Source organism: Stegodyphus dumicola, chromosome 5 (genome assembly GCF_044657685.1).
Source record: "Stegodyphus dumicola isolate Sdum_Otavi_A_Nest chromosome 5, ASM4465768v1".
Taxonomy (NCBI): domain Eukaryota; kingdom Metazoa; phylum Arthropoda; class Arachnida; order Araneae; family Eresidae; genus Stegodyphus; species Stegodyphus dumicola.
In genome coordinates this window covers 214,037,600-214,065,443 of record NC_140772.1, presented here as the reverse complement: position 1 = coordinate 214,065,443, position 27,844 = coordinate 214,037,600, and positions in this window count along the sequence as shown.

The window sequence follows — 27,844 nt, the reverse complement described above, 5'->3', positions numbered from 1 at the left end:
ATCGGGAACGTGTACATTTTCGAGGCTTTGTGTTGCAGGTGTGTAGGGGATCTATCTCCACTTTAATAACTCATGGGTTACACAGAAAGGATGCTTCAGCTTATTTCCTTATTTTGAAGGGCACTGAACTAACGTATTATTCTTTTTTACTTCTTTGTACGACGTAAAAAGGAAGTATTGTAATCGCGAAAAGTGTCAGGCAACATATTTCAACGAAAATATCCAATTTTGACTGCTATCGAATGCAATTTAAGGACGTTTTCTCGTGACATCTGCACGTAAAGAGGGAATAAAAGACTCCAACAAAATTATAAAACTGCTTTAAAATGAATTCTTTAAAATGAATATTTTCCGTGGTGTCTGTACGTACGTATCTCGCATAACTCAAAAGGAGTAACCTCAGAACGTTGAAATTTTGTATATAGGACTGCTATAACATGTCTTTGTGCACCTCGTATTTTAGTTACAATCAGCCGCACCAAAACGTATATAAATATACGTATATATATATATATATATATATATATATCCACTCTGTCAACCGGCTGTTTTCTCAGTTTCTTTACTCTTATGTATTTGTAAGTTGTGCATTTTTTGCTTTACATTTTTTGTAAGTTGTGCTTTTAAAAATGATCGAATTATGTTGGTCTTATTTTCCGGTTAAGGTTTTTATGCCTTTAGTAAATCTGCATGCAAGATTTGTGGAGTTATCAACAAATTTGTTTAAGTGTAGCTAAGTCTAATGAATTTTGCGATGGCAGACATGTTTGTTTGCATTTCAAACATGGCAAAATAGCGGATTTGTTGCCAATCTAGAGAAACTAAGCTTCGCAACAACAAAGATAACGCCTTCTTTTATTATTGCGAATTCAATCATGTTTAAACAGTTCTGGAATTTATTAGAGGAAATAGGTATTTAAGATTTACTTCGTCATTTTTAATATAGATATTTTGAGTTTTTATGTATTTTTGCCTTCTCGCGAAGTGAGAACTGAATTAATTGAATGAGAAATACTGAATCGTCTGTGAAAACCTGTTTCGGTTTTGTGTTGTTTGCTTAATTTCTTTTATACATCATTCTAGCTTTATTATAGTATTTGAATATAACATATGGCAACGATTAGATAATTCTATTCTTTAAATGATATAAATTTTGAGCATTATGAGTTATAATATGTACGAAATATAATACTGTTAAGTGAATCTACCGCCAGAGTATCGCTATGGTAAACAAATACAGTGAATTTTAAAGAGTGAATTTATTCTATTGTGGTTTATGCGCTATCGACGAAGTAGATTTAATTCAATCCAGTAATAGAATAAATTCACTCCGGTAAATTTAAATGAAATGCATGAAAAATGCGTATATTTGAATGTTCCGTGCAAGGAAGTCATGTGGTGTACACATCAGAGTTTTTAAATATATCTTTGATAAAGTGTGCTGTTTCGTTCTGCAGTCTAATAAAAGCTTTTTGAAATATCCATTTTGAAGATAAAACATTTGTCCGAAGTTTTATATTAGGAGTATGATAAATTAGGGAAATTACCTATTACTACAAGAATTTTACTACTAGACATGTGTTTCTTGATAATGTTTTTACCTCCTTGTATGAAGTAAAGGAAGTATTGTAATCACAAAAAATTCAGGGTATAATATTTGACCAAAATTTCCATTTTGACCGCTATCGAATGCAATTTAACAATGATTTTGCCTGACATCTGTACATATGGGCAGAATAAAGGAGACTTTTCTCCCAAACGCATTATGAAATTCATTTAAAATGGATTCAAAAGAGAATTTTTTCGTAACGTCTGTACATATGTACGTATGTATGAATATATATATGTAATATTAAAAGCACAAGGAAAAGACGGAACACTGTAGATGCGTAGTTATCCTATACTGAAGAGGAAGTAATCTGATTGCGTCGTAAGCTAATGTGTTGACTTCGTAAATAAAACTTGGCAGTAGAAGCGATTTTAATTCTATTTTTATTTCCAATTGATATTTGTGGCCACAATCACTTGGCACTCTAGTCGTGCCTTTCCACAGAAGATTTACATTTTTGATATTGTTGAGATAGAAAGCAAGCCAGCGAAATTACATCTTAGCAGAGTAGAGGGCAAAAGCTGAAGTGCGTAGTTATGAAAGATGGAAGCACGCGAAGAGAAAAGTTTCGGTTTGCAATTTGGTGATTGGTCGAGACGGATCTGCATTATGGGTTAAGTAAGATCGCATGATTAATTTGAATGACGCAATGCAGATGTTTCCTGCAGCCTGAAACCTCAATGGAAAATTTAATTCAGCTCTTCAAATCATCGTTTTGTGATAAATCCAAGATAATGTGAAATAAGTGAATCATCAAGTTTGTTTTTTCAGTGTTTAAAAAATAACAGATCATTCTTCTGCTGTGGTGTTTTGCAAGTGCTTCAAAAAAATAATCTCGTGTAGTGTTTACAGATTGAAAGTAATCTCTCGATAAATTGAGAAGTTCGAATGCCTAGTGAAAATGAAATCATCAGTGAATTACCGTTTAGGAATTAAGCATTACAGCGGGTTCAAGGTCGATCCGAGTTAGTGTTTGCAAGTATGTGCGATAAAATTATTTGCGCTTCTGCTTTTTCAACAGCTCAAAAATTGTTACATTAGTGTGAATCTAGCTCAGGAACTAAATTATTTAATGTGCTTCGGATTCTATAGTTTTCATTTCAACTTTGGTTAAAATTTCTGCAATTTGTTTTGAGAAAATCTGAAATTCTTGTTCATTAATTTTTCTAATTTTTCATAATTATGTGTGAGCAAATTAAGTAATTAGTTTTAAGCTATTTAAATTATTCATAGGGAAGGATATTAAGATAAGTTTTTATGTGTTTGAAATTTTGTTGAGAATTTTGAATACGAATTTTATAATTATTCTAAAAATAAAGGTGTAAAAAATAAGTAAAATTATTACAGATAAGTAATATGAAATTATGGTAAATGCATGTTAAAATTTATAGGTTATTGTTTGTTAAGTATAGTATGCTGAGAGTGTACTGGTTCCTTCAACAGAGGCCTGTATTTACCTCTGTACAGTTGTTCTTTTTACACTCTTCATGCAAGATAATGTTGGAGGCTCTCATTTTATGAATGCATGTAAATTTTTATATTATTATTAAATTTTTTTATTATGGAATGTATTAGTGCAGTTCTCAAAGGCCAGTTACCTTAATGCAAGGAACGGAGGCCTTTTCAAGTAACTGCCTAGGCACCCTGGGCCACCAGTGCATAGAACACACTGGTTAGCTCAAGAGGACAGCCCTACTGATGGATATGGTTTGTTTAAAAGTATTGCGAGGCCTCCCAGTTGGTAAAATACAGGAATTGTAAATGAAAGATGATAACAGTGAAACCATAAATTCTGAAAATCTTAATCCTATTATTTATGATGTTAAATTATAACTTATCAGTATAAAAATAAGTATCATAAATATTTATGTGCATTGCATTTAATTATAAGTAATGATTATGTAAAAGTTTATTTTGTGAGATTCTGTAATAACAAGAACCTTCCCTGAAGAATTATGATTATGTGAACTCTCAAACAAAAAGACTTTTGGACTGAAATGTTGAAACATTCAATAGGACTCTAAAAATTAAGAATCTATTTTTTTAAAAAAAATTGATATTTATAAATAATACTTTACAGGATCAAAATTTTATTATTTATTTATATTTTTTTAAATTTGCTTGTGCTTTAACTCTTTTTCTTTAAAAAGGCTTCTCTGTCGCTACGCCTTTTTCTTTTTGAAGGGGGGAATATGTAAGATAAAAATATATGAATCAAAATTTTAGATTAAACTATAAATATTAATTCTTCCTCTCTATTCTAAAATCGTAATAACTTATTTGCATTGCGTCATTTCTAGATCACTCTATGATCGGCGCAGCTCTGATGACGTAATCTTTGGGAACTGAAACTGTCCTTGTAAACCAAAATTTTTCTCTTCGCGTGCTTCCATCTTTCATAACGACGCACTTCAGCTTTTGCTCTCTACTGTGCTAAGATGTGATTTCGCTGGCTTGCTTTCTATCCCAACAATATCAAAAATATAAATCTTCTGTGGAAAGGCACGACTAGAGTGCCAAGTGATTGTGGCCACAAATACCAATTGGAAATAAAAATGGAATTAAAACTGCCTCGACACTACGCAATCAAATTCTTCTTCAGTACGGGTCTAATCACGCATCTACACTGCTCCGTCTTATTTCCTTGTGCTTTTATTATGACATATATATATATATATATATATATACATAATGTAAGAAAGGCATACTAACTAAACTTAAAAGGACCCGTGAGGTCAAGAATTTTGCATATATATATATAAGTATATAAATATATATATATATAAGTATATAAATATGTATATATAAGTATATAAATATATATATATAAGTATATAAATATATGTATAAGTATATATAATAGGAAGAATTTTTGTAGCATTTTGCGCAAAAAAATTTTTAAGACCAAATAGGTCTTCCGTCACATTACTTGTTAGCTTTTCGATTTCGATTTCGATTTTATAAGTATGTATAAATATATGTATTATGTTACTCGGCTCGGTGAAATCTTGTACGACTGAACCTAATTTTTTTAACCATAGCAGCCATATTTGTTTTCATTTGAAACTTAGCAAAATAGAGAATACGTCAGTTTCTGCACCTTCAGTGTCTTTTTGCCGAGTTGGGACGAAAATAAACAGTTTTGTGCACCGAAAATTCTGCGTTCTTGCCCGCTGGCCGAAATGCTTGTTTTTGCTTAGAAAGTCTAATTTGATTGTAAAAAAAAATTTAAATTCCCTTAACTGTATTCGGTATTTTATGTTTTCTATATCTTTCAATTTTAAATGAAGATATTTCGAGGTATTTGTGTTTTTTCCTTGTTTTTGCTTTGTTTGTGTGTTTGAGATTTTATGTGTTTTTGTCTTACACCGAAGTGAGAACTAATTTAATTGAATGAGAGATCTACCTCTAATGAATTTCGGGAAAATAAGTTTAAATGAAATGCAGGGAAAAATACGTCTAATTTAATATTCCGTACAAGGGAGCCCTGTGGTGTGTGTACACATCAGATTTTTTCTGTTTGCGATACTTTCTGATGTAGGCCAGTCAGAATTTAAAACTGAAACACATGAAATAAAATTTCAATATTGACAGTAATAATATATGTCTAAAATAGGTTATCTTTGTGTTTTTGTAGAAAAGTGCAAAGAATTTAATAGATTCTTATATATATATATATATATATACAGGATCTTCAATATAAAAACGGTCAAAATTCGTTATGTGTAAGAGACAGATAAACCAGTTTAGTTTAGGGAAATACGCGAGTATAATGTGAATATTTGTCTTCCGGTTAATAACTTCAAAGCTGGTTTAAGAAGTTTAGTTTAGGGAAATACGCGAGTATAATGTGAATATTTGTCTTCCGGTTAATAACTTCAAAGCTGGTTTAAGAAGAATAAAACTTTTTCAAAAGAACTATTGCATGAAGGTAAGCTTTTTACCTCCTGATGTTAAAACACTGGTATATCTCGAAGTATGAAAACATTCTAGAAATATTTTAAACATTGAAAGTATTTCCTGAGTTGTTGTATTGTATTGTACTGTTGTATTTTATTTGAATTTAGTTTCTAAAGTGGATTTTAGTTTGTAAAGAGTGTTTTAATTTAGTTTGTAATGTATATTTCAGAAGTCTATTCTCAGTCTGGTTGATACCATTTTAACATTTTTAGTAGTTTTTTTAGGATGCTCTTCAACTGTTTGAAAATTACTTTAGAAAGTGTAATTGACCCTTATTTATCAGTAACATACACCTTTAAAATACTGAGCAATACAATCCAAGCGGCTATTTAAATATCAAATGATAAGAGACTGTTTGACAACTATCTTCATCCTAAGTGAATGATTCTACTCTTTGAAAATTTACTGCATTGGCCAGAACTTAAAAAATGCAGGATCATCTGATATTCATAATACAGTACTTAATCCGGTAGTCTGTTGCTTGTGTTTTATATGCTTATGTTTATAGTTTACTACTTTACTGGCGGCTTCGCTCGCGTTGATATCCTTAAGTAAGTTTCAACTCCGCGTGAATTTTAAAAATACACTCCGCGTAAAATTTCTGTAAATACTCTCCTTCTTCAATACGTATAGGCCGCGGATATTTTGCATTTACGCTTGACCAAAGGGTTATTTTTAGAAATAAAGAACGTTCCAGCGGCTTAAAATGATAAAACAATAGTTGTTATCGCACACAATAAAATGTAAATACAATTTTTCAAGCAACAATAACAGAAATCAAAATCGTAATAACAACCTTCTGATTACCTTACATATATTAAAACAATATTGTTTTCGATGGCAGCTAAAGGTCCCTCCTCATCAGGAGAACGAAATTACTAGAAAGGGGAAAAAAGAAGAAAAATAAAACATTGGCAAAGAGTCTCAGAAACAGATGATCGTTATCAGTACTGCACGCGCTCGTAACCGGATTTTGAATCAGAGTAGCACTGGCCACCTACTTGTACTGAGCCAGGCTATCTGATCAAACATATAACAGCACATAGACTAAAACGCAAAAAAATCGGCGAAGTCAAAAAATAGGAAGCGAGGGGCAACTGCACCTTCCCGCACCAAGTCTGAACCTCGAATTGCGTTTTAGTCTGGGTGTTATATGTTTGATCAGATAGCCTGGTTCAGTAAAAGTAGGCGGCCAGTGTAACTCTGATTCAAAATCCGGTTACGACCACGTGCAGTACTGATAACGATCATCTGTTTTATTTTTTTACTCTTTGCCAATGTTTTATTTTTCTTCTTTTTTCCCCTTTCTAGTAATTTCGTTCTCCTGATGAGGAGGAACCTTTAGCTGCCCTCGAAATCGACTGAGTATTTTAACATACTCGTATGTACGCTAAATACAAGGTTGTTATTGCGATTTTGATTGTCTCATTGGCGTGTTTCTCTTCTAGTCTAATAACAGAAATATAAAAAGCGAATGAATAGATCTTTAAAAAAATACGAAACAAAACATTAAATATATCACAAAATTCGAAATGTTGATAATAGTTTCAAGTTGGTAAATTAATTAGAAATTATTAATTTAAAGATGATTTTCCACGAATAAATCCGTGAACTTTGACCTTTTTGCCAAACCAATGGTCGAATACCAGCTCCCCTCACCCCTTCGTTGCTTTCGAATCTCAGCCTGTCAATAAAGAGTTAACAATAGCAAGCGGAGTATTGTTTATCTGTGATTAAGTTGGAAATAATTAAGCGACAAAAACAGTTACACCAAAATTGTGCCTATTATCAGAGAGCGACACAACTTTCTAAATTTCGAGAAATTTGGATAATTAGATCAAAAATTATAAATTTTATCACCAATTTATTGGACCCACACGAGAAGACCTAAGAAAAAATCCCTAATGTCGCTATTGAGTGGCATTCAAATTAGTGTTTTCAGAGTTTTTAATTAATATCTCAGCTGATTAAAGTCGTACGAAGATGAGAATGGTATCGATGGATTTCGATGAATTTTTGGATTCAGGGGATATATGTCTCGAAATTCAACTAACCGCCGTTCCATAGATATTTGCGAAAATATAAATTGGTGCTTAGCCAAATCCCTTTAATAGGGAAAAACCCAACAGAGTAAGTGAAAATGTAGGGGGAAAGTAGATTGTAATTAATATCTCGGCTAATTAAAGTCCTGCGAAGACATTTTATAACCTATAACCTTATCTAATATATCAAAAATATTTTTTGAAAATTTCATGATGATCGGTTAAGTAATTAAGGCGTGAAAGCGTAACAAACAAACAAACTCACATTCGCATTTATAATATTAGTAAGGATGTTTATAAGTATGTTGTTTATGGAAACGTTGGAATTATGAAGCTACCCGAAAAATGGGGAAAGGTCGCAAATAACAAGAGTCAATATATACTTGATTAAAATTGATTTTCAATAAAGAAAATTTTTGTTTAAAAATGTACCCCAAAACCACGAAGACTTTGTATAGGGCCCCTTTTAGGATATCAGATCTTTTGAGTATCGTTAAGGGCATTCTTTAATGAAGTTGATTACTGTTAACTAGAGCAACGGTGTTCCCTTGCTAATGTTACTTGCAGATATATCATTCTTGAGTTTCTCAAACTGAGTCAACGTATATCAAGGAGCGGGAACAGAATGCATTCTTTTGAGTTTATTAATAATATATTGTAATTTGTTATGAATTATTCTAGGGCTTCGTTTTAAGGCATACGAAGGTAAAAATGGAGGAATTATTTAAAGTAATTCTGAGAAGAACTTATAGAATTTCTCACTTTTATCCTGTTAAATGTAACGTCAAGGAACCTAGTGAACTGCTAAGAGAATAATCGCTTAAGTCCAAGAACAGAAACGTAAAGTCAAGAAGGGTTAATTGCCCTTTATTTACTCTAAATAAAGATTAACAGCAGGTCCCTTTCTCAAGGCGTACAGCAAAGCCTCCACTTGGGCTTGAATTCAAAATGTAAGAAATGAGAACTAACTAATGACTAATTAAAGTAATTTCGTCGAAGCTAACACAGTGCTAAACTAGTTGGCTCGTAACATTAAATTAGCCAGCGAAGCTATCAAAAGGCACGTAATAACAGAGTAGTAACAGCTTAGAGAGTGACAACAGCTGAGAAAAGACGTAGCCCAAAGGTAAACGCGCGCTATTTGGAAGTCCTAACTCTCTCTGACGAAATCAGGGGAACTGGATTTAAATACTATTTTACTTCTCATTTGCGTTCAACGCGATTCTAAAATCTCATTCTGGGAGTTACAAGCTGAAACTAGAGACAGAAAAGAGGCATAAACTTAAAATTACTGTTATAAAATTAAAATATACCTTACAGACTAAATGGTAAGGACACATATTATACAAAAAGACGTTTTTATTTATAATTCCCTCTACAGATGGCAGTTTTCAATTACTTAAAGCAACACTAAATAATGCCTAAAAATTAATAAAAGCTGTAGTCAAATTCTATAAAAAATATCTGAAAATTTCTAGCCAAGGTTTTCCAAATTTATGTTCCCAACTTGTTTTTGATGGCCGAATGATTAAGACCGCGGAGTCCGGCGTTAGTTCGATCCTAGGAGAACAGGCTGGCTGCATTGTTAATTTCGTGATTTTCCCATGTTTAACGTAAATACTAATCGGTTTCTTATAGAAAGTCCTCAACAAAGATATCTCTCCCTTTAAATAGACAACCCTCATAAGCTTTGCCATATTCATTATTTAAGCTAGCCCAACCTGCTCCATGAATACCCTCATATAACAGTATTAATTAATACCCTCATACAACATTATTGATCCTCATCTATTGTAATTTTCCTATTATTTCAATCAACTTCCGTCTTAACAAATACGCTCGTTTAAGTTTGCGTACCGCTGAAATCTGATTACTACTTCACTTTATGAATTATTACTCTTCTAAAGTAAAGAGTTAAATTACTATATAAAGGTGTTAATTGCTGAGATAGTTAAATAACAGAGAGATATGCCAGTATTACTTTAATACAAAGACTCATATTTGAATTGCTTTTAACCTTAAAAATAATGTGAATTCTATGGTCAGTAGCCACAGAATAGCTAAAACATGCATTCGAAACGAAATGTTGATATTATATACTTAGTTACAAAGTATTCTATCCAATACTATCACTAATGTAGAATTTTATGCTTATTTATGATCCATAACTTAACTGAAAGAACTGTATATCCAGCTAAAAGATATAATCTAAAGAATAATAATATTGTTTCGAAACAGAGTAGCCAAAAAGTGGCAGGAAAATGCAGGGTTGCCAGATTTGGCGCGAAATAACCCATTTGGTGGTATTTGGCGAAAAAAATAGCTATATGCCAATGGAGCGAGATGTTGTTGGAGCCACCAATGTTTATGGAGGGAGAGCAATTTAGAACGCATTCTTAGTGTTTTTCTGGGGAATATTCTTGAAGTTAGGCCAAAGCTATATAAACTTTGCTTGTCCTGGGATAGAGTAGTGTAGTAGAATGTCTTGCGTTCAGAGATTAGTTTGAGAACGATGGACCAAGTCAGGGACCTCTACTTTATGAGTTGTTTTATGTTCAGTAAGCAGTGTTTTGAGTTCAGAGATCAGCTTGAGAGCGACTGAACGAGTCGAGAACTGTACTTAATTGCTTTGCCGTGAAGCTGTCTTCACCATTACAGCTACAAAGGCTGTGATACTGATTGTTTTAGCGTATCTGGATTCTTCATCAAGGGTCATCATCAATTACTTCAAATCCACGAACCCGTAGAACGCAACAATATTTTATAGCAATTCCTGACTTTAAGCTATATAGGTTTCTAAAACAACTCAAAAATGCATTGTACGCAAAGTTTCCCATGTAAAGGTAAATATCGTCTAAAATCTTTTACGAATATTGCATATTATATTCTGTTGTTGATAATTATGAAATATGAACAGTCATAGGAATTATGAACTTTTTCTTAGACTTGAGACTTTTTTCCCTTTCCTTCGTTTCTACGTTGTTAGCAAGGAAAAATAGTTTATTTTTTATTTATATTCTTCGAGGTATAAACTTATTAGCAAGCATTTTTATTTAAGATTAAAACCAAAACATCGTATTTCGGACTGCTCGTTAAAAAGAGTTATTCGAAGTTTTATTCAAGAAGATCCTTCGAAGTTTTAACTCATTATAGACATCTTTTGACTTCTCTGACTTTAAATAAGTATGGTGGATTATCGATACAACTTTTGAAGTTTTATTTTTACCAAGGCACAAAGCGCAATCTGTTTTGATGTGCGATCAATCAAGTGAACTCTCGAATATCAGAGAGCAAGAAATTATTTTTCCCAAAGCAGAACGTGAACAGCAAAAATAAATTATAGCAAAATTTTGTGTGATTACAAAAAGTCCTATGGCGAGATATTTCAATAAAATAAATCAATAAATTTAATTATTATTATTATTACTCACTTCGCTAGACTGTGTATATGATTTTAGAAGCTGAATTTCAGGAATTTTTAAGGGGAGTTGGAACCTCAAAATCTTCCAAAAATTGTGATTTCGGATTTTTGCATTTTCAAATTCTATATACTTTTATCTTTCTAAAAATACCATTCTTTAATCTCTATGAAAATTAGAACTGTAAAAAAAATCTAGTTTTAATTTGTCATCTACTGCTTTGATCAATGAGGATTTTAACATAAAAACGCGTTTTTCTCCAAACGTGATTTTTTTATACTCGATGTACCTTTTCTCGGGAACTACTGCTCACAGGTATCTAAGCTTTTTATGGCTTATTTATTAGGTTCCTTAATATTTACTGAAATGAGCCTTTTGTAATAAACTTACAAAAAAAATTTTTTTTAATTTTTTTGTGTGAGAAAAGTGCTAAATTTTACTATTCCTAACAAAATATTCTGTAATTTACTCTAAAATTCAAAATGCTTCAAAAGCTCGTTTCAGTATAATCAGATAGGTGTACTTTAATTACAGAAAAAATTTCAAGCTTGTGTCTACAGCAGATTTTGAGAAAAGGTACATCGAAAATGGCCAATTTAACATTGTCGGTATAAGGGTTCCTGATACCCCTTAACATTGGCATATAAAAAAGATTAGAAAGTCTGCTTTTGAAGCACATATCAAAGATGAATTAATTAACAACGAATAATTACTTTGCAATAGATTGGAGTGGATTATAGAAAAGCATTTAAGGGTTATTCACCTAAATGAAGGGATGCATTTGTGGAAGACTTGCCAATAAAAGAATATTACGATAAAGAAAATGATAAATACAATAAAAGAAACTTGCAATGTGCAATGTGAATACTAATTCGTGTTACACATGGAGAAAAACCTGAAGCCATCCTGTTTGCGCGGATTTGAACTTTGGTCGAACTAACAGTGTTTAGCCGTCTACCCCTATGGACGTTGATTATCCGTTATGACTTTTAAAGAAGCACTTTTTTATTTTGTGTGCTTTTCTTATTTTATCTCCCTGACATTCAGAAAGACAAACACTTGTTTTAAATTAATATCTCATTTATATAGAAAGAAATTTACTGATCATTATCAACTCCATTTCTTAGTAAAATAGTTAAGCAGCATCATTATCGTCTCTTCTTTTATCTTAGAACTCTATCTTAGAACACTTGCAATTTTTTTTTTTTTTGAATTAGCTATTTTAAAGAATTTAACGTATTTTCTAAATTAATAATTCTGAAGCATATTTTATTTTAAATAATCCTTCCAAATATGTCTTCAACATGTTGTACTTCTTATCAGTATCCACAGAATTTGATTGCTATCCTTGAACTTGTGCCTGAATTTTTAGAATTACTTATTCTAAAATTTTTTAGAATTACTTATTCGAAAAGTCAATAAGTTAGAATTACTTATTGACTTTTCGGCTGCTCTCTTTCCTTCCCTAATTTTGCTTTTAAATCACTGGAATGTACAATCGTTTGAGCAGTGTTTTCTATAATAAGTGTAGTAAACAATTCTGGAAGTAGATCTAAATTATTTTCTAAGTTTAATATCCGAGTCTTTATTGAAATCCAACGCTAGAAATTTTTCATTGTCTTCTATGGAGCTGATAGGATCGGTGTTTATTTCACAGGTATGGGATTTCTCTATCCTATCAACAACTGGCTTATGAAATTCCTCAGTCGATTTAAGTATTCTTCAGACCTCAGTTTCATCAATTTTTTTAGAGCGTAAAAAAACCGATGTACCGATAAGTCTTTGTACGAAAATTATCGCAAAGATAATGAGTTCAATACACCAGTTTAAAATCCAGACGCCTCTTAAATACCGTGTTTAGTCGCTTAATAGTAGCTCATATTTTGCCAGTTTCTCATTGTGAAAATATAGGTTGGACTATTATTATTATTATTAAAAATCTACGACACAATATTGTACACTCTAATGCTAAAACATTACTGGTATAAAAAAGTACATTATAATAAAATCAGTAAATTCTTAAATGTTTCCCGATTATGCGCTATTTGTTAAATATTCTTTTCGTCAGTTGCACACAAAAAAAGAATTTTTTTATGGTAATACTTTATAAACATAAAATTCACAAATAATCTTTGTGAAAATTTTGACAGAAATTTCTAATAATATAATACATATTTCTATAATAAATCGCTTTCACTGAAAGTATCCGTATCACAGTAGTGTTTGAAGAATCTCCTTCATTCTAAAAAAAGGCCATTTTCGCTTCCGTCCAAAGCGTTGAGATCCGAACATTTCGCAATGAACGAACATAAGACAGAAGTTCATTTTATATCATTAAGGAAATTCCATACTTTGGTCATCTTAATGCTCGCCTATTTATATTTGTATTTTGTAGCGACTGCTTGGATTTTCTCCAGTTTCTGATTAATATTTCCCTTACCATTCCATTTTCTTTAGCAGCTTATTTTGGTTCTCTTCAGCATTCGCAATAATCTTCAGTTTAAATCCCGCTATATAACTATTATTCTTTCTAAACTTTCCCACATTCAAGCAAAAATAAAAATTTTTTAAAAAAAAAAATTACCTTGCAAAACACACCGCAAAACAAAATATCAGCAAAGATTCATATTCAGTAACTTTAGATAAGTACAACCCAGTACGTTTAGAGCACGTGCATACTGTCTTTAACCAAGAAAGAGTTGAAAGCTTTAAAATGAGGGAGGATAAGAAATCCCGCCCCAGGAAGCTGACCCATTCTCATAGGAGAAGAAAGCAATTTCTTATCTCGCCATGGAGTGACCATTGAGAATGTCAATGGGAGTTACAGAACAGATGAATCCATTATGAATACTAGTTCTGGGAAGAGTGCAGTTGGTAATTTTCTATTTCCTAGATGAAGGACAAATACGCTACTGCGACTCTTATGCTGGAATTTATTTTGACGATTTTGTCTGCTTCAAAATGGGGTTGCGACTATTCCTTGAGAGCGAATAACACGCGAGTAAACACGGTATATTTCTTTAAATTTTTCAAATTGCATTTGCAAGCGACTTCTCCATTTGCTGCATAGCTATTAAATTTTGCCTAGGATTTAACTGGAAATTTGAAAAGCGAAGAGCATCAGGTGTAATTTTTATATAAATGACGTGCTTGATACGTAAATGTAGTTATTTATAACATGCATAATATATGAATAATTTGCATTTCATTAATACTTCTTCCAATGCATAATATATGAATAATTTGCATTTCATTAATATTTCTTCCAGTATATCTTGAAATTTCCTTTAAATTTACAAGAACTTTTATGGAAGATTTTTTATTAATTTGTTAATTTATTTTCGGTATGGTGTTTCAAAAATATTCATCATTAATCCGTGTAAACTCGATTTTTCTGTATGAAGTTCCAAGTTTTAAACTGTACATATTCTTTCAAATAATTAGCAATACATTTTTGAACTTTTCAACTTTCTCCGTTAATATACGAAAATGAACTTTTCAGAAAGATTGTAAAGACCTTATTTTATTCTAACCAATTATTTTTGGCTTCATGAACCTTCATTTTCCTTCTGATTTCAGTTTCCTGCCAGAATTTAAATTTTAATGACTCCTATGCAAATCTAAGAGAGTTTGCAAAAGGTATTTAAGCAGCGGTTTTAAAAATTTGTAGTCGGAGAGGTAGATTCGAATTTATGCCGCGTGTTTGAAGTAACTTTCTACATGAATTAGTTGGTGCTTAGCCACTCTCTTTAGATTATATTGACATTCTAAGTTCGGCTTTCTCGTGTGCAGTCAATTTGACAGTTTAGATAACCCCCGAATGAGCCAACCGTGTAGCCATCATTACTTTATTGTGAATGCACATCTTATTTTTCGGTCAGGCTACTTAACTGTAAGTGGTGGTAAATTGTGAGCACCGGATGAGTGCGTTCTTTTAAGTTTAGTTCAAATAAAAAGGTAATTTAAAACCTTCTACTTCAGTGATTTGTTTTTCCAAGACCTACCTAGAATTCACAACTTAGGTTTTCAGTAGGGTCTACAGTGTATGATTTCAAAACATACTAGAAGACTCTACAAGATTAGATACCTTATAATAATACAATGCAGGAAGTTTGTAAAATCGTTAAAATCCTAATCATATTTTATAGCATCTTCATAATTCTTAAAACTATAATTCAAATTATAAGGTATTTCTCCCGCCTTCTTGGCATGCCTACGTGGTGTGGTAGTCTGCACGCTCGGTGCGTATTCCAGAGGTCCGTGGTTCGATTTCCGACGAAGGCGTTGCTCATTTTTCATCTCTTCTGCTTCAAAATAACCTAATGTCTCTACAAATTCTGTTTTAATTCTATGAGTGGCTTCCTAAAGACTATGAAATTCCAACTTAAAAATCTATACAGAAAATACCTATGTTCTAGAGCTACGCATGAATCTATAAGCGTCAAACACAGAAAGAATTATATTGCTATTAGCGTAATAGTTAAAAAAGACTATTATGTCTGTTTTATTCGCTTCAATTCATTATAAACACTCTATTAAACATTTATAATATTTTCACTGTCGTTTTTTACATCCCGTTAGAACAATCACATATTTGTTCATTCATAATTAATATTGCTTGAAATCTTGCTCTGGATGTTCAGATATTCGAATTACGGAAACACATGATCAGTCAACTGTGACCGCAGCTGCTTGTGTCATGTTCTCGGGACAGTGATTTGAGCCAGTGCTGCCCGCCGATTGACTCTCCACCCTTTGTAGGCCACGGTTGCGGTTTCAGAGACCTCCCCTCTTCCCTTCTGAAAGTGTGCTTCTGATTGATTATACCAAGAATGCCGTTTCATCTCTCTCTCTCTTAGAGGAGAATGCTGTATTCTGGAACACACACCGGCAAATTGTTAGACATCAAAGTGTCGGGATGTGGTGTTTGGGATTCTATTTACTTTTAGAGACCATATACATACTGCTCTTAGCTACAAATTAACTTGAATCTCGCTGTTATGACATGCAACTCATACTAACGCTTCTCAAACTATCTTGTTTCAGAAAGCAGGACGCAAGAACCAATATAAGATTAGAAAAGCATTGTAAATACTACGAAGACTGTTGCATTTTAGAAAGTGACAAATGTATATTTTGACATAACTTATAATATATTTGAATATATTTATTTAGAGTAGGTATTAGAAAACCGGGCGGCGTAAGGTACTAATATTTTTTATACTGAAGTTATTTTATGATTTTCTAACGCTCAGCTTTAGCTTTTACACACTTGTCTGATTCCTTTATATATGATACACTACAAATACAATCTGATCTTTCTCTGCTTGTTTGCTTTTTATTTATAATTTTATTTCTTCACTTCATGGAATAGTTAGTTGTGCATGCTTAAAAGTATAACATTACCTCTGTGTTTGTGTATCTAGTGCTTATCTATCAGTATTAACTCAAAATATTTGGCACAGGTGGAAGATTTCTAGCATTTCTATCCGTATGTCGGTTTTATATTTTTTATCAGTAATCAGCAGTTTTCTTTAACATATCTCCCCTTTTGGATATATTTTTTACTTTTATAGTATTCGAAAGTATTATATTATTGCGTGTGTACGGGTTCGTAATGTTGAATGCACAAGTCCATTAAAAGGTTAATACAATTTATTCTTATCAAAAGAAATATAGCATAACGCTGGATTTTTCCTCAAGGATATTCGTACAATATCACGCAATTAAATCGGTAGCTATACTTTTAACTACTGAAACGTCAAATAGAACACAATCTACAACGTAGAGGAAGCTAATCCGATCAACAATAATTACTCCAGCTAAGTAAACAACTGAGATGAGATGTTTTCTGTCTGACTTTTATAGCTTTTTAAATCGGCCGCGCGGGACAGTTCTAGCAATTTCTGGAAAGCAAAAAGAGTATAATTACGGTTACAGATAACGTAGTAGCCAATTATACTAATTAAATATCAATTTCAGAGATAAACTTTTATTCAATGTTAAATGCACTTGCTCTTGTATTTTTACTCTTCCGGCGTAGCTTTCTCGTAAAATTTGTCACGTGCTGTATTGCACGAGGAAATAAAACAATTTTAATTATAATTCTACTAAAAATGTCTAACTAAATACGAAATGCATAACAATATATACCTCGAAATTCAAATTTTGTGCAATTTCCTATTTTGTGTTATTATAGTTTTCTAATTTTTCATATTTAAGTAGTTTTTTTCGCCTTTTCTGAACTTAAAAATCAGTTGCAAGATTTCCTCAAAGGAGAATATTCATGCAGTTAAAACGATTAAAATATCTTATATACAACGTTTTATAAGGTATTTTCTCCCTTCTTTTGGCGTACCTTCGTGGTGTAACGGTAAGCACGCTCGGCGCGAATTCGAAAGGTCCAGGTTCGAGCCCCGGCGAAGTCATAGCACATTTTTCAAATTTCCTGCTGCTTCCCCCTCCCCCGCAGAAAAAACGGAATAGCTCTACAGTTTATTTAAATGAAAATCTTGATTTCATGCAACAATTTGCTAAAATTATCATTACTATGGTCGTCGTTTCCGAATGCTATGTCTTTGGGTCCGGGTTCGGATGAGTGAGAAAGCATTGGATATTTGTAAGTCTACGGTGATTTTGCAGTACAGGGGCACTTAAAATACTGTCAAAACCAGATGTCCTTTTGAGAATATAGTGGTAGGGATGGAAAAGTAGAAGATCTCTTGGGACAGAGCTGTGTAAACTTGTGTAATCACCTATGATATGGCCAAGGCCTTCGTTAATAGCAGGTGGAACGCTTTCTTTCATTAAATAGACTTGATCGTTTCTAGATTTAGTTTATCTATCCGAGTAGATCCAGATCAGGTGGCTTTGTAACAGTAATAACACCCTTTTCTATCCATCTATTGTTCCCCCTACCCTAAGCGATGAAAATGCTATACTAATTAGAACTGTGTAAGTATTGTGATATTATAATCGTTTTTCTATGCTGCAAAGTGCAGTAATGTAATATCATCATTTAAGAGCACATGCGTTTTTGTAAATATTGCAATGTCAGCACTGTTAGTAGTAGCATGTTGCCAATGCCGGAAGGAAACTATAAAGTTCAGGAAGCTTTAAAACTCTCTCCACTTTTGATAAACAGTTTACAAGTTTTTTTATCAGCTCGATATGTATGTCATTTGAGAAATGCAGATTCAGAGCGTGGAATCATAACGTGTACTTATCTAATCACCAATAGCCTTGTAAAAATGTTATGATTCTAGGAAACGCACATATATATATATAAATAAACGCTATCAAATCTTTAACTGGATTCAATACGTGAATTACCATGTTTATCAAAGTATTATTTCACTTTTTACTTCCTCGTACGAAGTATTAAAATTACGAAAAATTTCGGTTATCTTATTTAAACGAAAATATCCATTTCGACCGCTCTTGAATCTATTTAGACATTTTTTAAAGACAGCATAAAGGACACTATGTTTTCTAAAACGACTGTAAATGGATTCAGAAGGGATGTCTGTTCGTGCGTATGAACCTTCATACGCACGTTTTCATCTCGCATAGCTGAAAACGTATTAGCCGTAGAACATTGAAATTTTGTATATGAGACTGCTATAACATCTAATTGAGTATCTCCTTTATTTCTTGTAATTAGCTCGCACTATACGTACACATATATATATACATACTCATCCTCTTACCCGGTTCGGTGAAGCTTGAGCTCTGTTTTTCTATGCTTATGTGTTGGCAAATTGTGCATTTTTTGCATTAAAGGTGACTGAATTATATTGCTTTTGTGCTTCGGTTACTGTTTTTATGCTTTAGGTTAATCTGCATGCAATAGTTGTAGAATTAGGAACAATTAAAAAAGTCTAAATAACGAGGCCGCCATTTGTTTACATTTGAAACTCTTAATAGAATAGTTAAGTCTGTTGGTGCACCAACTTTAGAGTATTGTGCCTAGTGGGGCCTAAAGCTAATTTTAAATTTTGTGCACCTAAAATTTTGTCTTTCTGTCCGTTATATCAGTATTGCTTGTTTTGGCTTAGGGATTTTAATTGTAATTATAAAAATTGTTCTTTTTTAAACTGTCCTTAACTGTATTTGATGTTTTATTTTTTCTGTATTTCACAGTTTTTAATGAAGATGTTTTGCGATTTTATGTATTTTTGCCTTGCCGGGAAACGGAGTGAAGTAAAAACTGAAGTAAATTTCATCCATATTTTTAAAATTATCATCAAGAAAAGTAAGCTAGCAGCTATTCCAAATATAAAGTGCAAATTTGAAATGATTTCCATTTATTAAAATCATTTTCATTAATCAAAATAACTTTGTCTAAAGAACATTACTACACTACAAATCCCCTTTTTATTTGGCTGAATTAACGATAGAGCAGATCTAGAGAAATTGCTACCTGCATCTTGTCTCAGCAATCGATAAAGTCCGATAACTGATCCATTACTTGGAATCGATACTTAATCGTAATCCTGCACAGCCCAAGATAAACATTTTTTATATTATTTGCCGAAAAGAGAGATTACCGAATATTTGTTACTTTCTTCTAACACTTATTTTTGAATTTTTTTCAATGTTAATATCAAGTGAATCGATTGAAAATGGTCATAATAATCCGTTTACGCCATACCAGGTGTTTGCAGTTTCTGCAATAAGCTGTTTTTGTTGCGGATTCAAACTGATTAGAAATCGAAAGTTGTTAATCTATTGCTGCAAACAGATTTGTGTACATTTTCAAGTTTTCGTAAGTTTGTATTCCGATTTAAAACTGTTTTCTTAGTTGTTTTAATAGTTTATGAGGAGTGCTGGGATAATGCATTTGGAGAAAAGATGAAGTATAATAAAATAGCATTAGATTTCTGCAAAATTTTAGAAAATCTTATATTCTTCATATTATTTTATTAACTATGCTTCACTGTGTTGGACTATGAATTCTGAAAAATTATCTTCTAACTGTGAACCACCTTTTGCAGGGTTGATAATCCCTAAGCCTTAACGTGGGATAAATTTACTTAAAAATATGAAGCATAGAGGTATTCTTAGGTATTCTTTCCCTCTGGTATTCTTAGGAAGCATACACTAACGAGCTTTAAAAAGAGTGTAGAAGAATTATCTTCAAGTTTTATGTTACAAACAAAAGTCAGAAGAAGCGTGTATAAGACCCTTTTATTTGAACACAAAGAAGTAACAAAGACCCAACTTGGGTTTACACAAGCCAACACTTCTGGCTTATTTTAAATAAGTAATGTTGAACCAAAACCAAATGTAGTTAGATTAGCCTAAAGTCTCATAGGATACGTAAAGCGCAGGAAATCAATGGTTTGTAGAAAACTGCCGAGTCAAGCAGCACTCAACGCCGCAGAATCAAATCGTTGTTAGATCATGGTAACAACGTGTTTGAAGTAGGAGACGTGAAAAATGTGCACTGCCCTCCGCGGGACTCCAGCCCTTAAGCTCTCGAATACCAGTCGAGTATGCTTCCAGTTACACCACGAAGGCATGCGGATAGGTGGCAAGTGACGGAGGACGGGGACGCCTGGTGTTTAACAGAGGTAAACAAGCATATGCCCCACGTCCTCCAGGCGGCAGGATAGCAGGAATGCGGCATGCGGATAAGTACAGGTAGAAGCTAGGCCAGCACCTCCGTAGTACCACAGGTAATTGAGGTATTGCTGAACCTAGCTAACTGTTAAACTTTCCACCCCAATTTTGAGGGAGAACACCCCGGGGGTGGTCCGAGGTTCTCCCGCCCCTCTTTTTTTACCATCAACCACTTGAGAGGACTTTCTGAGATAAATGAGTAGGCATGCGGACAGCAGGAAGAAAATACCTTATATCATTATTCATCAGTACAAATCGCATTTCTAAATTTCCATTGTTATATAAATTCCTTTCTCTCAGCCCACCAGTGGCCGAGCGGTAAAGTCGCTGATCACTGGTAGTTCGGTCCGAGGTTCGAATCCCACGAACGGGCTGGCTGCATGGGAGTTTTCGTGGTTTTCCCCACGAAACCGTGTAACTTCCGTGTAACGTGCATATGAGGTCAGTTTCCCTTAGAAAGTCACCCACGAAGGCATTCCTCTCCTTAGGTAAATAGTCCTCGAGGGTTTGCCATAATCACATTCATTACACTTTTCTCTGAAGAATAACAGAAGAACATTCATTATAAAACTACTTCATTTTCTTCTAAACAAAGTAGATTTCAAACTGAAGAGATTAAATATTTGCTACGTGATACGATCTCCAAACCGAGTACTAAACACACGAAAGAAAGCAATTTGAAACTAATTCAAGTCTGATTCCGATCTCCTTCTGTGATTCCGCTCTCCTTCTATGATTCCGATCTCTTTCTATGATTCCGATCTCCTATGATTCTGATCTCCTTGTATGATTCCGATCTCTTTCTATGATTCCGATCTCCTTCTATGATTCCGATCTCCTATGATTCCGATCTCCTTCTATGATTCCGATCTCCTATGATTCCGATCTCCTTCTATGATTCCGATCTCCTATGATTCCGATCTCCTTCTACGATTCCTAGAAGTTTCAACTTTCTTAGAAATATTGTGTTCCATTAAACCAAATAACTGCTCAAATAAAAGTCGTAATATTGTATTTCTGTTCAAGTATGGTTACTAAAATTATTAGAAATATTATTTTTCTGATTACCACAGTTTTTACCTCAGTAACGTAAAACGAATAAAACATCCTATTATGCATATTATTTCTTAAGAATTCAAATCACATTTTGCTAATTTGTCAGGCATAAATATGCAACTGGAGAAGTGTTTGCTATTTCTGCTGTTAGAAAGAATATATCATGATACTGGAATAGATTTTGGCAACGTTTAGTGCTGTAAACGTATTGAAAAATTTTTATTTTTATCTTTTCAGTTAGCAGAAATCGGTTGTTTTTCAAGGTCCACCTGTAACCGAATGCATAAGAACATTGAAAATCCGTAATTATATTTCAGGTTTGATTCTTGGCAAAGAAATAGACTGACTGCAATATACACTGATGAAAGAAATTAAGAGAATTTTCGTATTTGATCAACGATCTCCAGAACTACTGGACAGATTTTTGTGAACATAGGTTGATATAATACAAACAAAATAAACAGTCAACAGTTATAACAGACAGGTATGTTCGTGTGTAACACTCATGGGAGTCTGAAGGCCTGAAACAGCGGTTGCAGAAGACACAAAAGAAATGGGTTTATAGGGTGTATGGTCCTCTCTTACAGCCATACAGGCCTCGCAGTGTGATGTCATACTGGAAATAAGGAAGCTTATCAGAGCCTGTGGCAATTGGTCCTACTCATTCAGAAACGCTGCTTTCAGTTCCTGAATGGTTCTTGGAGGGGGTTGCAAGTTGCAATTGCCCTTCCCAGAGCGTCCCAAACATGCTCTGTAGGGCTGAAGTCTGGAGACCAATCTGGCCAATCAATCCGGCGAATATCATCCCTCTCGAGAAATTCGTCGATCAGAAGAACTCTATGTGGCCTTTCGCTATCGTCCTGTAAGATGAACTCGGGGCCCGCTGCACGACGGAAAAGGCGAACATAGGGCTCCAAGACCTCATCCCTATACCTCACACTAGTCACAGAGCCTCTGTCAAAGACGTGGAGAGGTGTGCGGCTGTCCAACATGACGCCTGCCTAGATCATCGCTGATAAGCGATAAGCAACGGAGGACGTGGGCACTGCTCCTTTACCAAAAGGTTAATCGGTATAGCACCACGTCCACCTATATCTAGAGCCTAAAGAGGAATCACAAGACGCCACGCACCGGGCGCCCAAACCCAGAGCCAAATTCAACCCGGGGGCAGTCCAACAGACCAAATGCCCACGAAAGACAGTCCCAACAACCGCCCAGGCCCCACATTTATTAAATAAAATAACAAAAGCATGCAGGGCTAAAAAGGGCGAGTTTTGACAATAAGCAAAAATTTTACAAAGGTGTAATACACACAAATATAGAATATACATAAGCTAAAGTACAGTCTGATGTTGGGCAGCCCAAACTGACCCTATTTCCAATAGATCATCGCTGAACAGAACGCTCGCCCATTGCTCTGTACTCCAAACACTATGCTGCCTGTACCATGCTAATCGGACTCTCTTGTCCATAGACGTGAGCGGGACGCAAACAGCCGGTCATCTGGCAAACAACCCTCTCTCATTCAGTCTTTTGGAAACAGCAACCCTTGTTACATGGGTTCCTGTGGCTGCAGGTCCTGAGAGAGCTGAGAAGCTGTAGTGCCGCTGATAAGCTCCGCTAAAATGGACAAATAGCGATCTTCTCTGGCCGTCGTGACTCTTCAACGACTTTGCCCAGGATTTCTCTCGATGGATCCAGTATCCTAGAACTATTTCCAAAAGTTACACCCGATGCTGGGCGTTAAATTAAACTCTCTGCATATATGGACTTACGATTGGCCTGCCTCTAGCCTACCCACAGTTCGCCACCTCATTCCATCATCTAAACGTTCGTGGTTACTCATTTTTGCTGTTCCCATGTGAATTTAACCGATTGATGCAAAATAACCCCAAGAAATTCGCCGAGGTGTGTTAAAGAACGCAGTTTGTCTTATCCTCCACGCGCTTATAAAGCCTGTATGTCTGCTGGCTCTGCTTACACACACGTGTACTCTTACATATTTGCCGTAAAAGATTTGCCTTTTTATCCAGAAGCAGTGGTTTTTCTTTCAGTTCAGTTCTTTTCATGCAATTCGATAAAATATGGAAATTCTCTTAATTTATTTCACCAGTGTATATATATATATATTAGATTTCGAGTACGCATAATAAAAACTTAATTTAGAAAGTTTTCAACTGAGGCATTCTTCCTAAGTCGTTCAGTGCTTTAAATCTGTAGGGATTATTTTAATTTCCTAATAGTTATTTTAAAATTTACACAGCTTTCCTATATTTTTATGTTTCCTACCTACAATTCCCTGCCATAATGAGTTTTCAGGATCAGTTTTTATGTAAGGAGGGTGAACCAGTATTTAATGAGAAGTCTCGGTCACTCCCGTAGAAGAGCCTGGGAAAGCTTTGTAGAGCGTGTTCTGCCTTCTGGCCACGTCGTTACTTTAAGCCAAATTTTTCTACGTTCGGCCGCATTGTTACATGCCTATTAGTTGGTTTATTGGTTTGATGAGATTACGGCAAAGCCTCCAGGGCTATCTGCCTAAAGGGAAGAGATGTCTTCGTGCAGGACTTTCTAAGGGAAACTGGCTCGTATACAAGTTAGACATGGAAAAAACCATGAAAACACCCATGCAGCCAACCCGTTCACGAGATTCCATCCTCGGACCGAAATCATTGTTCAGCGACTTTTACCGTTCGGCAGATGTTGGACTCCTGTGCCTTTTAGTATTCGCGGGTGAGGTTTAAATAAGGATTAACTGTGTTAATTATTCCTGTACAGCTTGGGATAGATTTTTAGTTAATTAACATTAGTTTAGTTTGTTATTTTCTATCCAAGTGGAGGCTTCCTACATGCCGGAGAGGGGCCATCTGTAAATATTCTCAAGTAAAATAAAAGGGTCAATTCTTTGGACTTGTTACTCTAGGCTTTTAGAAGTCAGTGAATAGTCTCTGCACACTTTCAAGTATTCTAGTTACCAAAGACAACCAATTTAATAAAAAACTTATAAATTAATAAAATTACGTAGTTTCGTTTATGGTTTGTATTTTACAATGTCAATGTGTCGTTTAAAAAAAGACATTTTGCAAACATCCTTTCAAAACTGCCCATATTCTGAAGATTAATCAGGCCCAATGTACGTGAGGAGAAGTCCGAAGATCCATTTAAATTTGATTACTTGGTTATGTCTTACTTAGAGAGCCTATATATTCATACGTTTCTACATAATTTTCTTCGGAGTTAATAGATTTTTTACAAGAATACTAAATCCTTAGATTGCAACGCTCATGATCAAAATGGTTTTGCCGATTAGAGCCTTGGGAATCAATGTGTTTCAGACTTTCCCCATCTGTTCCTATTTGTCATCAGTTAAAATGGCATTATATTCACTAAAAATCCCATCAGCTATTATCTCTCATTTTTTTCGACACTAAAGTTTATAAATTTCATAGCAGCCATAGATGAAATTTCTAACATTTTACCTAGCCATTTTGAAGCACATGAAAAGTATTTTTGCGGTTTAAATATATTTACATCCATCATGGCAAAATATTAAAAATGATCTTCTAGCTATCTTGCAGCAATCAAGTAGCAGATAAACGTTCTTCGAGACGCAACTGAGGTGTACGGTAGCAAATTGCTATCTAGATGCTTGATTTTGCATCCAGAGTCCATGGCTTTGGATCCATGCCATGATCATGAAGGAATTAAAAAGATCAATAAAGCACACCGCATAAAATTGTAGGGACATTAGGTATTTTTTGGGAGCAGGCAAGATTAAAAAATGAGCAATCGCCTTCACCGGGACTCGAACCACGGACCTCTGGAATACCGGCCCAGCGTGCAGAACCACTGCACCACGAAGGCACGCTAGGAAGGTGGGAGAAATACCTTATATACTCCCCTTTTTAAAGGATGACTGGGGTTTTTAGGGGACCCCATCGCAAAATCCTGGTTGAGGAGAATCATCATCCAACACCCTTTTAGTTCAGGCGCCACTGTAGAGACATTAGTTATTTTTTTTTGGAAGCTATAGAGATGAAAAATTAGAAACCGCCTTCCCCGGGAATCGAACCACGGACCTCGGGAATACCGGCCCAGCGTGCAGAGCCACTGCACCACGAAGGCACTCTAGGAAAGCGGGAGAAATGCCTTGTAACATAAGCAATTACAAGTACATTTATATGGGAAAAAGATTAACGTTCTTCCATTTACTCGGCCTTTTTTATTTTTTAGCCACTTACTAAGTAATTAGTCCAATGAGGCGTTAGCCCAGAAGAGTTATTAATCTCGAAACGGCATTTTGCGTTGAATTACTTAAATGCGATGTATCAATTCTCAGATTGTTGTATCAATTCTCAGATTCCAAATATTATTACCCTGTATTATATTTAAAGAAACTAAACAATGAAGAATCTGCTTGAATGGATGCATGTTTCTCGTGCTATGAACAAACAACGGTACCTAGAGCCATCGGGTTTTGACTAACGTAGTCCTCCATTCACACATGGGCACCTGGAAGCCCGAATTTGGAATTTGCCTTAATGTCTATTTCATATTTTATAAACCTTTAAGGAATTTTTGGTTAAAAAGCTCAACCGTTTCAAAGCGAGCAGTGGCAGCACTGTAGGGAATAAAGCATTTTCTACTCCAGCGCGTGAGACTGTCTATCGAAAATTCTAAAAATATGCTTTTTATGAATATTTTTAGCCCAAATTGGTGTTAGAGTGTATGCGCTTGTAAAAGAAAAAGCATCCGTTTGTCGAAAATATAAAACTGAAAGCTTTCAAATTTTATTTCTTTTTTTTTAATTTGTTTTATTGTTTTTACTGTTAATATTATGTTTTATTGTTTGCTAATCTTTTTTCCATAACTATGCAATTGGAATGATCATAAATTACACGTTTTTGACAGTATAAAATGTTAGCGGTTTTTAACGATCTTGATCATAATATTCTTTTAAGCTTTCGATGAAGAGGACGTAAATGATGGATGATAGGAGATTATAGGGATGGTAGGAGATGGCGTAAACTGTGAGACAGTTGGACTTAGAAAAGCTATCCACAAAGTTGTTGATCCTCGTAGAATGGTAGCTTAATATGCTTTACTTTAATCAATTAATCAGCCAATCAGAGGGAAATGAAAGCCGAATTTAAATCTACCTGTACTATTTCAGGCTTTGTATGGGAGCTCTACCGCCTTCTGATTGCAACTAGAAGTAGTAATGAAGTTGTAAATATTTTAATTGACAATTCATTAAATTTAAGTAACTAATCAGAATGCACCATTGAAACACATGTTGCTGAAATCCTTGTAAGCGTGAAAAACACTGGGTTAAAAATTCTGAAGTTTATACAGTAAACTTAAGCCATGAACTGTAGAGCATGATTTCAAAAATAACAGCTCTGTAAACTATCGCTGTGTTTCTCTGATCTAAACGTAACTAAATTGCGATAGTTTTCTTTTAACGGGTTGGCCCTCAAATTGCAGAGAGGATAAAGCGATTGAACACTGGTAGTTCGACTGGGGTTAAAATCTCAGGGAACGGCGTTGGCTGCATGGAATTTCGTGGCTTTCCCCTTTAGTCATACAGTCTTTTAGAAAGTTCTCCATGAAGGCATACTTCCCTTTTGGCAGACAGCTCTAGTGTGTTATGCCGTAATTTAATTAACTCAAGCCCTTTGTTCGTTTCATAAATCACTACTCTATCTTATCCTTTATTACTACCTTTTCCATAACTTCTGATACAGTTTTTCTCTTTTACTGCTTGTATTTTCTCATTACTCCTTTTTACTAGAATTTGAAAATTTCTATATATGATGTTAGTTATAATGAAGTGCATATATGCAGTAATAAAGCGAAAATAGTTTTATGCAATTAATTATTAAAATAAATGCATACTTGGATAATAAAAGCTTATTAAAGTAATAGGGAAATAACTAGCGCTTTGTCATGTTTTTGACGTTGAGCTTCATTAAAAATTGGTTTAAATTTCATCTATCGGGGAAACATCTGCGGTAAGTAAAGTAAATGGGAGCAACGGAACAATCACGGCTTACCGGATAATATTTCATTGACAAAGCTGTCATCAGGCATCATTAGCAATGTAACTGTCATTCGGTATCAAAGATAAATAATGA